Genomic DNA, 5,000 nt, shown 5'->3' with positions numbered 1-5,000 from the left:
ATGAGAAAGGAGCTATGAACTTGTGTCCGTCTCAGCCAAGGATCTCACACTAATGAAAAGAACACACACACACACACACACACACACACACACACACACAAACACTGTAGTAGTTCTACAGCAGGGGCGTCAAACTCAGGCCCGAGGGCCAAATTTGGCCGTTTTATTTGGCCCGCGAGATCATTTCAAATGCGTATTGTAGTTGGCCCATCATCATCATCATCATCAGCGGTCACTCGAAACGAGTATGACTGTCCTCTCAGTAGGGTTTTCTATTTGTGGGTCTTCAGGTGACTGTGGAGACCAATCCTTGATCCACATATCTTGGTGCAGTTTGGGCAGGGGAAAGTAGAGGTGGTGGGTATTGCTGCAGCCTTTTCCATGTGATCCTTACGGCGTTGTCGTTTTGCTTGTGTGGCATGGTGGAGTTCGTTTTCATGTTGTGCTGCACCCTCATGCAATGCTTTCCTCCAGCTATGTCTGTCCCTGGCAAGGTCCTCCCAGTTATTAGATGGTATATGGAATTTCTTTAAGTTGGTTTTGATGTTGTCTTTGTAGCGTTTCTTTGGACCACCAGGGACACGCTGACCTTCTTTCAGTTGGGAGTACAAGATCTGCTTTGGGAGACGGGTGTCTGGCATGCGGATGACGTGGCCTGTCCAGCGGAGTTGGTGCTTCATTATGATAGTTGTAATGCTGGGTACATTAGCCTCCTCCAGGATACTGATGTTGGTGCGTTTGTCCTGCCAGTTGATCTTCAGGATTTTACGCAGGGACCGTTGATGGAATTGTTGGTGTCTGCTGTATGTGGTCCAGGTTTCTGCTCCATACAACAGGGAGGGAAGAACTACAGCCTTGTAAACCAGGATCTTAGTTTGGGGTCTCAGGTCTCTGTCATCAAAGACTCTTTTTCTGAGTTTGGCATAAGCTCCACAGGCACAGCTCAGACGGTGGTTGACCTCAGAGTCTAGTTATAGTTGGCCCACATACACCATTAATGTATAGCGTAAAATGACATGGACATCAAATATGATGGGAAAGAGCATATGCAAAATTTAACTATGAGTATGAAGTGCATGCATGCACAATTTTAGTCCATTTTTAAAAATAATTGTTGAGTTCGGCCCGCGACATCGTTCCAGATTTGATATTGGCCCTCAGTCAATTTGAGTTTGACACCCCTGATTTACAGCGTTTCCTACAGCGTTTCCTACAGATGAAGAACACACACTTCGCACACTAGATGAGAGGGATATACTGTGTGTGTGTTTGTGTGTGTGTTTGTGTGTGTGTGTGTGTGTGTGTGTGTGTGTGTGTGTGTGTGTGTGTGCCTAGGGTCATTTGCCGATCCTTCCCCATCTCTCTCCCCACTCGTGTCCTGTCATGGTACAGCTCACCTTAGAATGTTATGATAGAATGTTCACTAGAAGACAATGGGAGGATGTATTGGGAGGGAAAGTAATCTCATCGCCCCCTGCTGGCAACGTTCCAACCCCCTGCAACAAATGAATGTTTTTTTTTCTTTGAAAAATTACATCTCGGCCCTGACGACGAAGTAGAAGTAGTGGCAGTCATATTATGGGCATGTTGGCCCGTTTTATCGAATCAGGTGGTAAAATGTTCGGTTTTTCACTGATCTGAGCTGATTTTAATATTCTTTAAAAAGCTAATACAGAACTACACTGACTGGCATGTGTGGCTTGTTTACTCCATGTAATTAGCATAGCCAAATTAGCATAGCCAAACATGAGCCAGAGAGGTGGTTACCACAGAAGCCATCATATCTACTAGAGAATTTAAAACCATACCAAAATGATCGCGTGTATATATGTGTAATAAGAAGACAATGTGGAACTCATAGGATTACAAGAATGTGAAGATATGCGAAGAACTTGCGTTCGTTCGCGTTCATTTGTTTCTCTGTGTTGTCAACGAGGCGCGAAGCACAGCATGCTGGGAGCTGTAGTCCGTTTCCGACCAGATTGGCACAATTTCTATTTTTCTTAAAAGGGCAAAAAATGACTTAAGATTTTCACAGGTAGTAGTTCATGCTATTGTGTACGCTGAAAAATGTGTCTGGTGTTATAGTTCCAAGTCATATCTTTGTGGGATTTTTTTAAAAACTTGTCTATGGGAGTTTCAATAGGATCACCCTGGTGTTTGGAACGTAACCGCTAGGATCGCTGTTTTCCACTTTCCCTCCCAATTCCAGCAGCATGCCTGGCCATTTTGGAATGTTATGATAGAATGCTCTAAAACACAATGGGAGACTGTAGAATGTTAAGATTGTTTTTAGAGAATTTCATAATAGAATGTTCTACAACAAGGTCAATGTAATGAAGGCTGTTCCGTAGCTCGGTGGTCAGTGGCTGTGTTCCATTACCCGTACTTACCGCCCTTTCCGCACTGTGTTTGGGTACGCAGGGTGTTCCATTTCTAATCGCGACGGTAAAGTGTACTGTAAATTACCCGGATAACGCCCCCAAAACGGCCATTTTTCGAAGTGTGGTGTTACTGTACACTTTTCGCACTCAACGGCCGCCATGTTTGTGACGTAGTTGAGTGCCAGATCTGTCAAACAGTTGAATCTCCGTGATAACAGCATAGTTTTGATTCCAAAGACAATCGCCATGTGTATTAGAGGCAGGGGTAACTTTAAAAAGTGTTAGCATAAGGAACAGTGCCTTCCGTGTTGAATTGCATATTGGCGGTTGGTAAACTCGGATGTCACGCGACCAACCGTCATTTCCGTTAAGTGTATCAGACAGAGCGGGAATCGGAATGTACTCGCTTCGTGAATTGCGGAGGGTGGAAAGGGTACTTCACCGCACTCAAACAAGGTACACAGTACAGAGGGTGAATAATGGAACACAGCAAGAGACCTATCAGTCAGCTGACCTCAGGGACTGATTACAACTCCATGGACCCCTAGGCCAGACAACAAGAAAGGGCCCCCTCCATGGGCCCCTGGGCCAGACAACAAGAAATGACCACCTCCATGGGAACTGCTTGCCTGGTTAACACCAGACCTAATCACAAGTGATCTTAGGTCTGGGGAGCTGCCTATTGTAAATTCTGTAGGGGGCAGAATATATGGGGCTATTATGACACATTGCCCTGCTCTCTGATTGGACAGAGAAACGGTAAAGGTCGGAATGCTTGGCCATTATGACACAGGGACCATGATCTTGTCCGTTGTGAGTCATCCTCACCAGACTGTCTTTTGGATCGAAACGATTGTGTAGAACTAAAGGCAGTGTGGGAGTTCCCAGGCGAGGGGACTGCTAAATGTAATGAGGGTTTTAGAGGCTGTATGTTGTTTGGGTTTTGGCGGTTTCTCCCCTCCGAGTAAATTGGAAACTCCAGTTGTCAAATGTGCAAATTTTCTATTACTTTTTTCAAATGTGCAGTTTTAACACTGGATGAGAATGGAAATACAGAAGCTTGGGCCTCAGGGCCCCCTTGGCTCTCGGGCCCCTGGGCCTGTGCCCGGTAGGCCTGTGCTGTAACCTGCCCTCTGGTGAGTCAGGTGTTGGCTGAAGGGCACAGAGTCCATTCAGATAAGCTGGAGATAGGAGAATAAGATAAACATGAAGTATTTAATAGAGAATAAGATGAACATGAAGTATTTAATAGAGAATAAGGAGAATAAGATAAACATTAAGTATTTAATAGAGAATAAGGAGAATAAGATAAACATTAAGTATTTAATCGAGAATAAGGAGAATAAGATAAACATTACGTATTTAATAGAGAATAAGATAAACATGAAGTATTTAATCGAGAATAAGGAGAATAAGATAAACATTAAGTATTTAATAGAGAATAATGTAAACATAATAGAGAATAAGATAAACATTAGGTATTTAATCGTGAATAAGATAAACATTAAGTATTTAATAGAGAATAATGTAAACATAATAGAGAATAAGATAAACATTAGGTATTTAATCGTGAATAAGGTAAACATTACATATTTAATCGAGTTTCTAAATACAGTAGTTGACCTTGTGGTCAGCTGTTAAATTCTGTTCTTATTCCATCTCATCTGGTTTTGCATACGATTGTAATTTGCTGATTATTTTATTTTTGTTCAGGATATTGAACTGCCTATATCCATGATTTGCATGTGACGTCAAACGTTCTAGTGGACGGCTACTGGACGGCAAGAGTGCCGCATTAATGAATGGATTCCTATGGGACTCGCAACGCTTAGTAATATTGTGCTGTTTGTTACAAAAACAGATAGGGTTACAACCCAGGCGTGTTTTTTCACTGGATCTCAAAATAAAACGAGAAAGCTGAGGTGAATCGCGGCAACCAACTGGAAAACCATCAAACTAGCCTACTCAAGTAGCTGGATGAGCACCACGGTAAGTTTCTCATTTGCCATCCTTTGTATCATCATTTGTCTCTTAATTCGTGAACGCTAGTTAATTTAAGTCTAATGTGCAATTTCAGTGGCTTTTTCTGTGAGGTCAATGTAAGATGCTTTCCATGATATTAACGTTAATTATCAGCATCATTACGCTATGATGGACGTATGCTAAGATATTGCAGGCTGTAACATAAACACGGAATTCATAAAGCTCTTGGTGAAATAGCAAGGCTATGACGTTCATACTGTTAAGGTTCAAATGTAAAAATAAACCATGTGTACATCTCTAGCGCTGATTTCCCAAGTAGTAGGCCTACTCTCCAGCATGATGCTGTCATGAAATGCCAATCATCCATGCTGGCCTATTTATAATGACATGCATAGGCCCACCAGTGTCGATGTTGTTGTCAATAATATGATAGGGTTGCAGGTTCAAATCCCATCCTACACCTCTCCCTTCACCTCCCATCCAGGCTGAAGTAGGCCTATGAGCTAGGCACCAAGCCCCATGCTGCAGGGACAGTTAACAATTCACTGTGAGTAACAAAGTTGCTTTGGATAAGTGTCAGCTAAGTGTTATCTTTCTGTTTCTCCAGATGAGAAGAGCGATGATCTGATGTCA

The 5,000-nt window shown here is 42.7% G+C and overlaps 1 protein-coding gene and 1 long non-coding RNA gene across 2 annotated transcripts in view; both read left to right on the top strand.

The window, feature by feature from the left end:
• The window catches only part of LOC134442410 (tetraspanin-5-like), a 33,908-nt gene that overhangs the window by 12,918 nt on the left and 15,990 nt on the right, over nt 1-5,000 (top strand). The window lies entirely within an intron of this gene.
• Nucleotides 4,276-5,000, top strand: part of LOC134442407 (uncharacterized) — a 1,730-nt gene continuing 1,005 nt past the window's right edge. Inside the window, exons 1-2 of the long non-coding RNA XR_010033371.1 lie at nt 4,276-4,373; nt 4,975-5,000. The exon at nt 4,975-5,000 is cut by the window's right edge and continues 1,005 nt beyond it. This is a non-coding gene — a long non-coding RNA (uncharacterized LOC134442407). The remainder of the gene's footprint in view (nt 4,374-4,974) is intronic.

Source organism: Engraulis encrasicolus, unplaced genomic scaffold, assembly GCF_034702125.1.
Source record: "Engraulis encrasicolus isolate BLACKSEA-1 unplaced genomic scaffold, IST_EnEncr_1.0 scaffold_153_np1212, whole genome shotgun sequence".
Taxonomy (NCBI): Eukaryota; Metazoa; Chordata; class Actinopteri; order Clupeiformes; family Engraulidae; genus Engraulis; species Engraulis encrasicolus.
This window is presented reverse-complemented; position numbering and strand designations above follow the sequence as displayed.